Consider the following 17,620-nt stretch of genomic DNA (forward strand, 5'->3'; position numbering starts at 1 on the left):
ATGTAAGGTCATTATCTTGTCAGGGACCCAGTCATGAAGTGATACAGGTCTAAAGCATGAGGCTAAAATTGGGGCCACTTCTGGCCAAGTTTAGAGGATAGTTACAAGAGATCAGCAAAAGCAAACAAAGTGGTTTTTAAAATACCCAATAGAATTTCTATTACAGGGCTAAATATCTTGGTTAAGACAGTGCTGTCAGAGACAAAGATAAATCACTATTTAACTCATATTATATTCTTCCTAGAAACAGTATTAGTTTAATTAGATTTAAAAAAAAAACCATGAAGACTCTAGACACTAAACAACTATTTTAATCCGTAAAGTAAGATATGCCCATTAAATGAGTCCTAACTTTATGTTCTCCTTTATTCCCAAACTAGAGCTATTAGTCAAAATTTAACGCAATGGTTATATAAAAAAGGACTTTGGTAATCTGATGTAAAGCCATAGATGTGAAGAAAATTTAAAAAAGTTTTCTACTCTTCCTTATTTACTTGTAGTAGAATGACAAAAATAATGAGTCATAAGGATACTGGAGACAGTGCCTGAACTCTAACTGGAGGATTTTATTTTAGTACCATAGAAAAGATCAGGTTGAAGTTATAACAGATGTTTCAAGCTCCTTTACTTTAAAAAGATCAGAGATTTTATCATTCAAATTTAAAGAATTTATTAATTAGTTATATTCTAATAACTAAAGATATTTTTTCTTAGGTATAACTCTAAGGGAAGACATTTAATGTATTTCTCTGTTTTAACAGATATAACTACTTCATAGAGAGGATGGTTAAAAAAATTTAACCTCAAAAACATTTCCCTTGACAATCAGTCAGCAATAATACTTATTTAATCTTTGAAATGGCAATGGAGTTCCAGTAAAAATCAATTTAACAAGCACATTTATTTTGCATACTTTTTTAGAGCATAGGTTTAAAAAGTAACAGAGGTACTGTTAAAATGTTAGATTTAATAGATTATTATTAGAAAAAAAAATCCACTAGCAGTATAAATGTAAGATCATTTCAAAAAGAGCTAATTTGAGCTCAACAGCTGTAGAGTACCAATTCATTCTTACATGGACTGAAATGTACAGATCCAGGAAACAGCAATGGGGACATATTTAAATTTAATTCCTACCTCTTGGCTCTAAAGCTTGCTTGGCTCTAGGGATGATCCAGATGTTCAGGTTCATTTTAGGTTAAAACTGAATGAAATCTAATAATAAAATTCAAGAATGCCTCAGCTACAAGAGGTTATGGAGATTGGCTTGTTGATGGCTTTCTTTTTATAGATATGGAAACTGTGAGTTCTGGAGAGGGTAAGCAATTTTTTCAAGACTCATAGAAAAACAAAATGATGATTTTCGTTTTTAAATCAAGAAGCACCCACTGTCACTGCTGCTCCTAAACCGACTTGATCAATTACCTTCCTTTAGCCATCCAAGCTTACTAAGAAATAACTTGTTATTGAGCAAGAGGCTCATTCTTTCTAGTGCGGATCATCTCGTCAACTTTTGATACATAGCCACATCATTTACGTATTCATCCAGCCAAATATATGCCGAGTAAGCTCTGTGTGCAATGCATACTTTGGAATGATGTATCACAGGAGATGATGAAAGTATCTTCAGCACTCTTACTATTATTAAACTCTCACCGTGTAATAGGGGTAATAAGAAATAGGCACAAATACCAGATGCGATATTTATTCTAATACAAAAAAATGCTATATTCTTTGAGGATCAGTTTAAAGGTAATTAGAGGAAGAAAAGAGGATATCCCATGGGGATGGGGGATCAAGTAAAGCTTCAAAAACTAAATTGTGACTGCGATTAAAAAAAGAAAATCCCTGGGAAGAAACAGAAATGGTGGCAAGTCACAAGGAAAGCTGACAGCTAAAGGATGTAGCAGAAGTGATTATAGAAGGCAGATACTGGCCAAGTGTGGTGGTTCATGCCTGTAATCCCAGAACTTTGGGAGGCTGAGGTGGGCAGATCTGAGGTCAGGAGTTCGAGACCAGCCTAGCCAACATGGTGAAACCCCATCTCTACTAAAAATATAAAAATTAGCCTGGTGTGATGGTGGGTGCCTATAATCCCAGCTACTCGGGAGGCTGAGGCAGGAGAATCATTTGAACCTGGGAGGTGGAGGTTGCAGTGAGCTGGGATCGTGCCACTGCACTCCAGCCTGGGCAACAGAGCGAGACTCTGTCAAAAAAAAAAAAAAAAAAAAAAAAAAAAATGGAGATACCAGAGCCTTGTTGAGAAGGAAAGTTGATAAAGAACCGAATTCAGAGAAGAAAAAGGAAAAAAACTAGTTCATCGCAACTATTACTCAAGAGTATCTGAACTGAGGTATTGTCAGGGTGAAGGAACTTCTTGGTCCATATCACATTTATTTGGAAATGACTGGCCGGCTCTTTCTTATTGCTGTGCTCTACTCTAGGTATGTGTGATTGAAATAGGGAGGCAGCACTCAGTGATGCTCATAAAAGCCTCTTCTTCTCTTTTCTATCTGACAAAGATCACACTGTAAAATGCCTATCAAATCCAACAAATAATGAATACAGGCAGATCCCACTTGGGTCCTGTTCTATTGAATTTTTTTTGATAAAGTTCTGAAAGAATTTTATTGTAATATAATTTTAAAGAATAAACTCTAAAGATAGCTATATTGTATTGTATGATCTTATAGGTTTATCTTAATTACAGAGAATTTTTGAAAACATATAGAAAAGAATAAAAACAATATCACTCATAATTCACCAATATGGAGGCAAATAAGTACTGCTAGTATTTTGATTGCTATATGTGTGTGTAGATACATAAACACACATAAAATACATATATATGTGTACCTATATACACATATATGCAAATATGTGTATTTACACAAATGAGGGGATTAAACTGTAACTTTTAGAAAATATTTTATTTTATGCCTTGGAAAAGCAAGAAAACAAACCTCATTAGTAACCAAAGAAAGCTTATGACAATATTCAATGCTGGCCAAGGTTTAAAGATATATGGATAGACATTGTTGATAGAAGTGTAATTGACTTAACATTTCATAGAACAATCTAGCTAGTATGCCAAAAGCTTTTGAGATAGTTTTTACTCTGATCAGAAATGCTTAAAAAGGAAGTGACATAAATATACACAAGGCTTTATAAAGAGCATATTCACTAAAATAGTATTTCAAATAGTAACTACTTTGAAACAATGTAATACTCAATAGGAATTAAGTGATAATACAGCTGCATGATGTAGTAAGATGCAGCTGTAGACAGTCATGAAGTAGAATATGATTTAACCATGTAGTAAAATATTCATGAAATGTGTTGAATTTTACAAATTCTAAAATGTGTGTGTGTGTGTGTGTGTGTGTGTGTGTGTGTGTGTGAAGACAGAGACGGAGAGATTTACATCAAGGCTTCTATAACATTAATATTATTTGGTTGAGATACACTTTTGTTAAAATGAGAAAAACTGAAGTTTTATATGGAAAAACTTTCCATACTTTGTAAAGATATTCCAAGATCATAATATTCTCTTAAACACATAGTACAGATTCAAGCCAATGCTCGTAATTCAATTAAATTAAATGAAAAATATTCATAAAAATACAATTGCCTATCTGAAGGTCCTGAATAGGGGTATCCTTTGGCTTTTATGTGGTAAATTGGCAATTAAATATTAGTGCTTTCATTTCTCTGGAATTAATAGATTTCAACCTTGATGACCTGAACTCTTACTGTAACGGTGTCCAGCATTCATACACTCCAAGAACTGCCAACAGAATGAATAAGTAATGTGATAGCATGTACATATTCTACAGTTATAAATGTACTTAGATCCTACTGCAATTAATAAAACAAATTCATTTTAAAAAGCAGTTGAATTCATAATAGTAATTTATGATTTTACATTTTTGCACCAGTGAGATAATAGTAATTTATGATTTTACATTTTTGCCTCAGTGAGATAATAATACAACTTTTAGTAATGTGGACAAACTACAATTTGATGTAAAGCCACTCTTTCAAGAGCAGATATCTACATACCCAATACTCTAGTCTTGAATTTTTGTTTACTATTTTCGTGTGAGTGTGTGGGTGTGGGTGTGTGTACTTATATAAGTTTCCATATGGGTGATTGAGCTATTTCCCACATTTTGAATCTGTGTTTGACTCTCCACTTTATTTGACCAGTACAATACTGTAGAGTTGACTCTTTGGGACTTCTGAGCCCAGTACATAAGAGTTGTTGGATCTACTTTTGCTCAGAAGGGATGAAGACACAATATAAGATGTCTAGGTTACACATTGAGAGACAGGGCACGTGGAAAAGAACTGAGGCCCCAGATATATACAGGAGTCCTGCTGACATCACAACAAGAGACCCATTCCTCGCAGCCATGTCCAGCCACTGAAGTCATCTCAGCTGAGGGGCCATTCACGTGAGTGAGGCAATCTTGAACATTCTAACTGAGCAGAGCAAAACTAAAAAGGAACTGCCAACACATGAAGAGTGACAAGCTATCCTCAATGAGATTGCTGAAATTTCTGACCTACACAGAAAACAGATGATTGTTACCTTAAGCCATTGCTTTTTCAGACTTATTATGGCATAGTTGACAAAATCTGTATATATTCAAGGTGTAGAATGTGATGTTTTGATATACATATGTATTGTGAAATCATTACCACAATCGAGGTAATTAACTTATCCACTTGCATAGTTACCTTTGTTTAGTGTATGTTGGTGAGAATACTTAAGATCTAACTTCTTAGAGAACATCAAGTATACAATATGTTATCATTAACTATAGTCACCATGTTGTATATTAGATCTCTGGAACTTATTCATCTTATAACGGAAAGTTTGCACCTCTTGACAAATATTTCTCCATTGTCCTCATGCCCCAACTTCTGGTAACCACACTTAGAGTCTCCTTATCTGTGAGTTTGACTTCTTTAGAAGAACACAGTAAGTGTTCAATTTAAAATGTATGCCTTGAACTTTAACGGAGTCCAGACTTGGTATACCTGATTAAATAGAAACTTAGATACCAACAGGTCTCTCCCACTCTGTTTAGAGATGAGGAGTCAGGGACCCAGAGAAGTAAGTGGCTGCCCAAGCTATTTTTCCACCACCTCAAATTATTAGAAGCATCATTATAAGTTCAGGATCCTTTCCTGCAATTCAAACCTCTTTCTCATAAACACGTCATGGTCAGCCTCGCCAAATTGCAGTTAGACTCAAATTCCACTTTAGTTTGTTAATTGATTTACTTTATATGCTGTACAAATAATAGAACAACACAAGCCATGAAATACATTTCATTATGTTGTTTTTAATAAACATGACAATACTATATAAGCAAAATGTTATAAAATAACATAAAACATTAGTTTGATATATACATATATATACACGAGATCATACAGGATTTGTCTTTCTCCATCTGGCTTATTTCGCTTAGAACAATGTCCTCCAGTTTCATCCATTTTCATCCATGTTACAAATACCAGAACTATCTTTTTTTTAATGAAATCTAAATAATATTCTATTGTCTGTATAAGCCACAAAATTTTGAGTCGCCAATTATGCAGCATAATTAATTGAAACAAGAGGACCTTGTGTGCCATAAGAAATATAATTAGTACCTAGGAAACTAGTTCTAAACTAGGTAACTAGCATCCAGATGCATAATTCAATATTACAACTGGTCAACTAAGCACCCTTTCAAAGGCAGATCTCTTGACATGAAAATAAATTGCCACTTTCTATACATATTTATTCTATACATGCTATGTCTTATAATAATAGGATTTTATACAGAAATTAATGTTTTATATGTTATTTTATAACATTTTGCTTATATAGTATTGTCATGTTTATTAATAACAAGATAATGAAATGTGCTTTATGACTTGTGATATTTTATTCTTTGTACAGAACATAAGATAAGTCAGTTAACAAACTAAAGTGGAATTTGAGTCTAACTGCAGTTTATCAAGACTGACCATGATGTGTTTATGAGAAAGAGGTTTGAATTGCAGGAAAGGATCCTGGACTTTTAATGATGCTTCTCATAATTTGAGGTGGTGGGAAAATAGCCTTACTTCTCTGAGTCTCTGACTCCTCATCTCTAAACAGAGGGGGAGAAAGTAGTTGATATCTAAGTTTCTATTTAATCAGGCATACCAAGTCAGGACTTAGTTACAGTTTAAGGCATACACTTTAAATTGAACACTTACTGTAGTTTATCTCTTCAACATATTCCATGACACAATAAATAGAAATCAATATGGTTTTTAAATTTCTAACAGCTAATTTATGTAATTACATACAATAGCAACTGGAGAGAAGATTTCCATGATTACTATTAGGTAATTAAGATTGATTCTCTTTGTCTACAAATGAGTTGTAAAACCTAGAAATGAGCCAAAGTTTTATGAACAAACCCACTTTACAGGACATGAAGACTCTGCATGATTTTACAGGAGTATTGCAGTGCAACCTAGGCAAAATGGTTTTTAAAATTACAGCAAGTATCCTAAAAGATGAAATTAAGCTGGACATACGCAGGAAACAATGATTAGGATGGTCAAGTACTTGAAACAATGTTGTCATGTGAAAAAAATTGGAATACTTAGTCTGGGGAAAAGATTGAATATGAGGGTGGCTATGGCCAAGAGGATGGATTATTATTTGTGCCCTTCAAAGAAAGAACAAGAATGAATGTGTAGCATTAGAAAGAAACTAATTTTGACTCTATTTTCTGGAAAAATAGCTTAAGAATTTCCTTCATAAGGAGTTATTCAAGCAGAAATAATATAATCCCTTGAGTGAAATTCCTCCAAGAAAATGTAAGAACTAGTTTTATTTTCTGATTAAGAGTCTAAGTGATCAGTTTATATAGAGAGAGCTACTTTTAATTTTAAAAAGAAATTTGGACATAGATTGCTCCTCCTGAGTATGGGGTAGTGGGAAGGGGAAAGGCTCAGTGCTGCACTTTGGGGATGGTCAATATTGCAATCTCTTCAGGAACAGTAGAACCAACTCCCAGGCAAATAAATAGCCCCATTACAGGTCTGAAGAATTTCCAAAGTTAGGCAAACTTCAAAGACAAACACGCATTTCTCTAAATGCTCCTGCACCAAAATTACATCAATGTGTTCTTTAATTCTTGTGTTTTAAAACCCATGATTTTCTTGTGGTGAGAATTTCAGAGCCACTGGAGGCCTCGAGGATGGGGACGTGCCAAAGCCAATTGTGGCCCGAGCACATGTGCCAGCTGGATAGTGATACTTAACTTTGGGGTTTTTATTTCCCTTCTTCTTGCAGCTTTGAGTAAAGGACCCTTTCTTGGCTCTCTTGGGTTCACAAATACTGGACTCCGGAATGCAGCAATCTTCAGAACTAGGCTGTCATAGGGTATACCTGAGGGAAAGTAAAATTTGTTTTTCCTTTTTAGGGATTTGAACAAAACCATTTATATTCCTCGGAGCTGCTCTTAAAAATTCAGATCACCCTTTTTGATTATTCATAGTTCTAAAAAGAAATAAAAGCTTTAAAAAACATTTTTCATAGCTTGAATATGTGTCCATGTTAATGATGCAGGCTGTTACTATGTCCGTGTGCTCCCATATATTGGATAAGCTGCTGATGCATTGAAATGCAAGCTACAATTACACATAAGAAATAACCAGTATCAAAGTTTTACTAATTTTGGCTTTTCAGACTGGAATTCCAGATCTATTGATTTGTCTATATTTTCTGTCAAACAATGGTGGAGACTAGAGCTTAAGGATTCAGTTTTGTAGAATTTTCCCCACTTGACCTAGAGTCATAGAATCTAAGACAGGAAGGACAAACCTTTGAAGTCATATATACAAACTCCACATTTCATAACGGAGAAGATATTTTCACTAAGGTGTTGAATGATTGAGCTTAGAAGGCAAGTATATTTATTATTTGCCAAGGGCCCTTTTAACCACACCCTTGCTGCCAACGACCTCACTACTTATTCATAATATGTGTTCTCAGCCTTCACAGAACTCCTAAGGTTCTGACTAACTTTCTGGCTACTATAGTAAGGAAGTGTTATTTGGTTGGATGTTTGGATGAGTTGTTTAGTTATTTAGTTGAATACTCAGATGTAAGCCTATTTTCCTTCTAAATTCCAAAAGGGAAAAATACCAAGACAATAAAATTGTGGCATATTTATAATATGTAAGAAAGAGAGAATATTGTTGACTGGCACCTTTGAATAAAAGAAAAAATACAAGCAAATCTTGTTCTACTGTAAGGGTAGCATGATAATTGTGACTATAAGACATAAGGTCAACATCAGACAGATCAACGAGACAGAAAGTTAACAAGGATATCCAGGAATTGAACTCAGCTCTGCACCAAGCGGACCTAATAGACATCTACAGAACTCTTCACCCCAAAACAGCAGAATATACATTCTTCTCAGCACCACATCACACTTATTTGGAAATTGACAACATAGTTGGAAGTAAAACACTCCTCAGCAAATGTAAAAGGACAGAAATTATAACAAACTGTCTCTCAGACCACAGGGCAATCAAACTAGAACTCAGGATTAAGAAACTCACTCAAAACTGCTCAACTACATGGAAACTGAACAACCTGCTCCTGAATGACCACTGGGTACATAACGAAATGAAGGCAGAAATAAAGATGTTCTTTGAAACCAATGAGAACAAAGATACAACATACCAGAATCTCTGGGACACATTTAAAGCAGTGTGTAGAGGGAAATTTATAGCACTAAATGCCCACAAGAGAAAGCAGGAAACATCTAAAATTGACGCCCTAACATCACAGTTAAAAGAACTAGAGAAGCAAGAGCAAACACATTCAAAAGCTAGCAGAAGGCAAGAAATAAGTAAGATCAGAGCAGAACTGAAGGAGATAGAGATACAAAAAACCCTTCAAAAAATCAATGAATCCAGGAGCTGGTTTTTCGAAAAGATCAACAAAATTGACAGACTGCTAGCAAGACTAATAAAGAAGGAAAGAGAGAAGAATCAAACAGACGCAATAAAAAACGATAAAGGGGATATCACCACCGATCCCACAGAAATACAAACTACCATCAGAGAATACTATAAACACCTCCATGCAAATAAACTAGAAAATCTAGAAGAAACGGATAAATTCCTGGACTCATACACCCTCCCAGCACTAAACCAGAAAGAAGTTGAATCCATAAATAGACCAATAACAGCTTCTGAAATTGAGGCAATAATTAATAGCCTACCAACCAAGAAAAGTCCAGGACCAGAAGGATTCACAGCCGAATTCTACCAGAGGTACAAAGAGGAGGTGGTTCCATTCCTTCTGAAACTATTCCAATCTAATTCATTGTATGAGGCCAATGTCATCCTGATACCAAAGCCTGGCAGAGACACAACATAAAAAGAGAATTTTAGACCAATATCCCTGATGAACATCGATGCAAAAATCCTCAATAAAATACTGGCAAACCAAATCCAGCAGCACATCAAAATGCTTATCCACCACGATCAAGTTGACTTCATCCCTGGGATGCAAGGCTGGTTCAATGTATGCAAATCAATAAACACAATCCATCATATAAACAGAACCAACGACAAAACCCACATGATTATCTCAATAGATGCAGAAAAGGCCTACGACAAAATTCAACAGCCTTCATGCCAAAACTCTCAATAAACTGGGTATTGATGGGACGTATCTCAAAATAATAAGAGCTATTTATGACAAACCCACAATCAATGTCATACTGAATGGGCAAAAACTGGAAGCATTCCCTTTGAAAACTGCCACAAGACGGGGATGCCCTCTCTCACCACTCCTATTCAACACAGTGTTGGAAGTTCTGGCCAGGGCAATCAGGCAAGAGAAAGAAATAAAGGGTATTCAATTATGAAAAGAGGAAGTCAAATTGTCCCTGTTTGCAGATGACATGATTGTATATTTAGAAAACCCTATCGTCTCAGCCAAAAATCTTCTTCTTCTTTTTTTTTTTTTTTTGAGGTGGAGTCTCTGGTCTCACTCTGTCATCCAGGCTGGAGTGCAGTGTCCGGATCTCAGCTCACTGAAAGCTCCGCCTCCCGGGTTTGCGCCATTCTCCTGCCTCACCTCCGGAGTAGCTGGGACTACAGGCGCCTGCCACCTCACCCGGCTAGTTTTTTGTATTTTTTTAGTAGAGATGGGGTTTCACCGTGTTAGCCAGGATGGTCTCGATCTCCTGACGTTGTGATCTGCCTGTCTCGGACTCCCAAACAAAAATCTTGTTAAGCTGATAAGCAACTTCAGCAAAGTCTCAGGATACAAAAGCAATGTGCAAAAATCACAAGCTTTCCTATACACCAATAACAGACAAACAGAGAGTGAAATCATGAGTGAACTCCCATTCACAACTGCTTCAAAGAGAATAAAATACCTAGGAATCCATCTCACAAGGGATGTGAAGGACCTCTTCAAGGAGAACTACAAACCACTGCTCAGCGAAATAAAAGAGGACACAAAAAAATGGAAGAACATTCCATGCTCATGGATAGGAAGATTCAATATTGTGAAAATGGCCATACTGCCCAAGGTAATTTATAGATTCAATGCCATCCCCATCAGGCTACCAATGACTTTCTTCACAGAATTGGAAAAAAACTACTTTAAAGTTCATATGGAACCAAAAAAGAGCCCACATTGCCAAGATGATCCTAAGCAAAAAGAACAAAACTGGAGGCATCACGCTACCTGACTTCAAACTATACTACAAGGCTACAGTAACCAAAACAGCATGGTACTGGTACCAAAACAGAGATATAGACCAATGGAACAGAATAGAGCCCTCAGAAACAATACCACACATCTACAATCATCTGATCTTTGACAAACATGACAAAAACAAGAAATGGGGAAAGGATTCCCTATTTAATAAATGGTGCTGGGAAAACTGGCTAGCCATATGTAGAAAGCTGAAACTGGGTCCCTTCCTTACACCTTATACAAAAAACAATTCAAGATGGATTAAAGACTTAAATGTTAGACCTAAAACCATAAAAACCCTAAAAGAAAACAGGCAATACCATTCAGGCCATAAGCATGGGCAAGGTCTTCATGACTAAAACACCAAAAGCAATGGCAACAAAAGCCAAAATTGACAAATGGGATCTAATTAAACTAAAGAGCTTCTGCACAGCAAAAGAAACTACCATCAGAGTGAATGGGCAACCTACAGAATGGGAGAAAATTTTTACAATCTACCCATGTGACAAAGGGCAAATATCCAGAATCTCCAAAGAACTTAAACAAATTTACAAGAAAAAATCAAACAACCCCATCAAAAAGTGGGCAAAGGATATGGAGAGACACTTCTCAAAAGAAGACATTTATGCAGCCAACATACACATGAAAAAATGCTTGTCATCACTGGTCATCAGAGAAATGCAAATCAAAACCACAATGAGATACCATCTCACACCAGTTTGAATGGTGATCATTAAAAAGTCAGGAAACAACAGGTGCTAGAGAGGAAGTGGAGAAATAGGAATGCTTTTACACTGTTGGTGGGACTGTAAACTAGCTCAACCATTGTGGAAGACAGTGTGGTGATTCCTCAAGGATCTAGAACTAGAAATACCATTTGACCCAGCCATCCCATTACTTGGCATATACCCAAAGGATTATAAATCATGCTGCTATAAAGACACATGCACATGTATGTTTATTGCGGCACTATTCACAATAGCAAAGGCTTGGAACCAACCCAAATGTCCATCAATGATAGACTGGATTAAGAAAGCGTGGTGCATATACACAATGGAATACTATGCAGCCATAAAAAAAGGATGAGTTCATGTCCTTCATAGGGACATGGATGAAGCTGGAAACCATCATTCTGAGCAAACTATCACAAGGACAGAAAACCAGACATTGCATGTTCTCACTAATAGGTGGGAATTGAACAGTGAGAACACATGGACACGGTGGGGGGAACATCACACACTGGGGCCTGCTGGGGGGTGGGGAGAGGGGGAGGGATAGCATTAGGAGATATACCTAATGTAAATGACGAGTTAATGGGTGCAGCACACCAACATGGCACATGTATACATATGTAACAAACCTGCACGTTGTGCACATGTACCCTAGAACTCAAAGTAAAATTTAAAAAATAAAATAAATAATAAATAATAAATAGAAAAACTTAAAAGAAAGACGTAAGGTTCATTTTTATGTGTGAATTTTAGAAATCAGTTTTGCATGCAGATAAGTTAACCATGATTAAAGTTTTGTATATTTTCTGAACATTTCTATATCATGTCAATTTCTAGCATTCAAGTTTTTATTTAATATTTCGTTAGCTTTTTTTCAACCAATACAGATATAAGTCATTGTTTAGATCCACTTTTATCGCAAAAGTTAAAGTGTTGATGGGGATTTTCAGCTCTTTGCCTTATGACACCAATATATGAGTTTCAAAAAGTTGTATTTTCTTATCTTTGGAGAACCAATTCAATGCAATACACATTGCTTTAGTGCTGCTTTATGGTGTGTTATCTATGTCTAGAGGCTAATTAAAGTTATAAAGAAAAACGATATAATAACGTATATGCAGAACAACATGATTATGTGCATAAAGGCTGGGAAATGCAGGAGGCGTTCAGGGATATGTGAATGCTGCCTTATGCCTGAAGTCTGTACAGTGTCAGTGAGAGGCAATATGGTAAAGATCAATCTGAAAAACTGCAGCAAGAACAAGTAAGAAAGGGCTTGGATTTTTTTCTGCCCTGTGAATCCTACTGCCTATCTTTAGTCATTTTCAAAAATATTAAGATTACAAATAATATTAATACATTCAAAAAGGGTTGGGATACCTTAGCTATGGAAATTAGCCTGGTTCAAACCTTGGCTTCTCTACTACTTCTGTAACTTTGGACAAATATTTTGCCTCTCCATGCCACAAGTCAAGTATTTGTCAGTTGGGGATACTGATATTAATAAGCAGCATTAAGTTCTTATGGGGAATAAATGAACTGATGAATATAAAGTATTTATATTAAGAACTCAGTACATTTTGGCTATTTATTACCATGATCATTATCATTACTATCACACCTATTCGTGTTTGACATTTAAAAATCCATAATTCGTATTTTATTTAATTAAATTTTTTAAAAAATTTCTGGGAACATAGTTCTTAATGTGAAATATGTGTTTGATTTTAATAATATTCTTTATTAAGGTGTATGATATACTATTTTAAATGAATTTGGCACTCTGGGAACATAGTTCTTAATGTGAAATATGTGTTTGATTTTAATAATATTCTTTATTAAGGTGTATGATGTACATTTTAAATGAATTTGGCACTGTGGAGATAAGATCGTATTGTGAAAAAAGAGAATAGAAACTAACTTGCTTAGTTCAGAACTTTGTACTAAATACTGAGGATTTGATAATGAGAAAGTTAATTCTCAGGGAATTATTTTCTTGGCTATAAGTAGGAATTGAAATCACTGATAAACCAAAAAAAGAAAATGAAAAGCAGAAATAAGTACTGTTACCTATTTAATATATTTCTCTCAGATCCTTCTCCTAGAGGTAGGTGTATATATACATCTATAGATAGATAGATAGATGTATATATACCTGTTAATTTGAATACCAACAGGCTCTTTTTGTACATATTAAAATATTTTTATTAAATTGTATATTAAGAACATTTTATGATACTTTATATATCTGCAACATAATTTTTCCTTCCTCACAAAGCAATACATTATATGCCTATCCCCAGATACAATAAAACCTCCAAGGGATATGTTCCAGTCTATAATCCCAAGTTGAAAAAAAGAAGCTTTCAAAGCGCTTAATAGACGTGTAATTTGGGATATGTCCCTTATTTTGTAGATATAGTTTTGGAAGAATTGGATTACTGGATCTGTAAATCTCTTACAGCTCTATAATTTCTGTTCTGTTCTATTTTATTCTCTTCTATTTTAAAACACTAACTGGTGACATCCTATTAAATTCAGTATGTGGTAAATGTATTCATCTGATTATACTTAGAAAACTGGGACAGAAAACACTAAGTGGCTAGCACTGATATCTTGGGAAAGTAAGAGCCAGGGCTGGGAACAGAACCCCAAGTGCCTCGCTCCAGTATGCTGAGTTCTGGGCTACTCAGCAGAACCATACTGGTCACCCCACCCTTCCACTCTGAAATACTAACTTACCCAATTTGAACCTCTGAGGTTTTTGAGGTTTCAAAATCACTAACCTTTATGGGCAAAAGCCTGCTTTCCAACCCCAGTGTGGCTTCCTTCTGGACATCCCTCCTTTCCAGGCCAGGATTCCAGCTCAGCATTTGCAATAAACCTCTGCATTCTGGATCCGAGGGTTGTATCTTGCCTTGTCGTCAGGTCCCATTTTAATCTTTTGTGACTATTTTGTTGGATCACAGTACTGAAGCTGATTCCAATACTATATTAATTTTGACTTTTCTTTTGCAGACAGTTTTTGTCACAGTGTAATTTGTTTGGGGGCAGATTGGAGTCTCTGATTATAGACTAACATTACATTAGTCAGTGCAAACCTTGGCATTTACAGCTGTTTCTCTTTTGTGGTACATTTCTAAGGTTAAGTTTTATTAAATTTTCATGAATATACAATATTCACGTATGGTAAATAATAAAGAAAGGGGAAAATGTTCCCTGGAATTCATGATCAATATATGAACTAAAATGAATAAATCCAGTGTTGATTTTTTTCTGATTAGCAGTTTATACCAATATTAAGAACAGAAGAATATCAGAAGTATACAATTGGAATGATTTTTTTGTCGTTACACATAAGTTCTAGTTCATGCTAAATTGCCCTTATTTCATAAAGTACCTCAAGGTAGCTATTTTTAATCTCCCTAGATGATGGAAGAGATACAAGTAAATATGAAAAAGTAAAATGTTTCATAAAACTCAGGATATTTGGTATATCATAACTCTAAATGATACATAGAGTCACACAAATGTCTTCTTAGAGCAGGACAGAGAGAAAAAGAGAGAGGCTTTCTTGAATTTTATATTATTTAGTTAAAAATGGTATATTCTCAGGCCAGCATTTGACAATTTTTAAATACTAATACTTTTTATAACGTTTACAATTAAATGAGGCATTTTGCTCGTTATTCACTGTTTCAAGACTTTTGACCTACTTATTATTAAAAGTTATATGTCATGCTTTTATTCTGAATTACAAAAGCCATTTTATATAACTTTTTAAAGCTAACAGTTCATTAAAAATGATTCAGGGATATTAACCTAGTTTAAATATACCAAAATAATTTTAAAAGAATTACTATCCTTGAATTTAATAAAAACTTTTCATATTGCGTGTGTGTTTTATTACCCAGTACAAGGAATATTTAAAATATTCAAAAGCAGTGCTTCAATAAAGGTCAATCAAGACTGATTAAATAGATAGGTATTACTCTGAGAAGAGTTAAAAATTATACTAGAGACATATTCAAAGACACAGAACAATTTTCGTGACACAGAATTTAATAAAAATAGTATAAAACAACATGTGCAATACAAATTTGTTTTAATTAAAGTAAATATGGATACACTTCTAGGAAAAGTGCCTTGGAAATGTATGTCACACAGCTTTACCAATAATAAAGCTAAAAATTTTATCTTCATCAGTTTGTCTGTGCTCATTTGTAATGTTCTTTTCAAGTAATGTTCTTGACTACTTTTGGTAACAGGGTTATGCTGACACATAAAAAGAGATGGGAATCCAGCCTATTTCTCTATTTTCTAAAAGAAGTTTGCACTTTCTTGGAATTTGTTTTTAATTTCTAACTTTTAAGTTCAGCAGTGCATGTACAGGATGTGCAGGTTTGTTATACAGGTAAATGTGTGCCATGGTGGTTTGTTGCACAGATCATCCAGCCCAGCACTCATTAGCTATTCTTCCTGATCCTCTCCCTCCTCCCACCCCCTGCCCTCCAACAGGCCCCAATGTGTGCTGTGCACCTATGTGTCCATGCATGTTCATAACTTAGCTTCCATTTATAAGTAAGAGCACAAGATATTTGGATTTCTGCTCCTGGGTTAGTTTGCTAAGGAAAATGACCTCCAGCTCCAACCATGCCCCTGCAAAAATCATGATCTTGTTCCTTTTTATGGCTGCATAGTATTCCATGGTGTATATGTACCACATTTTCCTCATCCAGTCTATCACTGATGGGCATTTAGGCTGATTCCATGTCTTTGCTATTTTGAAAGTGCTTCAATGAGCATACATATGCATGTGTGTCACTATAATAGAATGATTTATATTACTTTTATATACTCAATAACGGGCTTAGTATATTTATATTCAATTTTTCAATTTTTGCTTTTGCTGCAATTCCTTTTGATGTCTTTGTCATAAAATCTTTACTCATGCCTATGTCTTGAGTGGTATTGCCTAGGTTTTCTGTTAGAGGTTTTAGCGTTTTGGATTTTACATTTAAGTCTTTAATCCATTTTGATTTTATTTTTGTATATGTTGTAAGGAAGGTGTCCAGTTTCAATTTTCTGCAAATGGCTAGCCAGTTTCCCCAGCACCCTTTATTAAATAGGGAATCCTTTCCTCATTGCTTGTTTTTGTCAGGTTTGTCCAAGATGAGATGGTTGTGGGGTGTGTTCTCTTATTTCTGGGTTCTCTCTTCTGTTTGATTGTTCTATGTGTCTGTTTTTGTACCAGGACCATGCTGTTTTGTTTACTGTACCCCTGTAGTATAGTTTGAAGTTGGGTAGCACGATGCTTCCAGCTTTATTCTTTTTGCTTAGGATTGCTTGACTATTCAGGCTTTTTTTTGTTCTGTATGAATTTTAGAATAGTTTTTTCTAGTTATGTGAAGAACATCAGTGCTAGTTTAAAGAAAATAGAATTGAATCTATAAATTTTTGGGGGGGCAACTATGGCCATTTTTGCAATATTGATTCTTCCTATCCATGAGCATGGAATGTTTTTCCATTTGTTTGTGTCATCTCTAATTTTTTTGAGCAGTGGTTTTTAGCTCATCTTGAAGAGATCCTTCACTTTCCTTGTTAGCCGTATTTCTAGGTATTTTATTCTTTTTCTGGCAGCTGTAAAAAGAGAGTTCATTCACGATTTAGCTCTTGGCTTACCTGTTTTTGGTGAATAGGAATGCCAATAATTTTTGCACATAGATTTTGTATCCTGAGACTTTGATGAAGTTGCTTATCAGTATAAGAAGTTTTTGGGCTGAGACCATGGGGTTTCCTAGATATAGGATCATGTCATCTGCAACCAAAGATAATTTGACTTCTTTCCTTCCTATTTGAATACACTTAATTTTTTTCTTTTGCCTGATTGCCCTGGTCAGAACTTTCAATGCTATGTTGAATAGGAGTTGTGAGAGAGGACAACCTTGTCTTGTGTTGCTTTTCAAACGGAATGCTTCCAGCATTTGCCCATTCAGTATGATATTGGCTGTGGGTTTGTCATACATGACTCTTATTATTTTGAGTTATGTTCCTTCAATACCTAGTTTATAGAGTTTTTAACATGAAGGAATGTTAAATT

This window comes from Macaca thibetana, chromosome 2, assembly GCF_024542745.1.
Source record: "Macaca thibetana thibetana isolate TM-01 chromosome 2, ASM2454274v1, whole genome shotgun sequence".
In the NCBI taxonomy this organism is placed as follows: Eukaryota; Metazoa; Chordata; class Mammalia; order Primates; family Cercopithecidae; genus Macaca; species Macaca thibetana.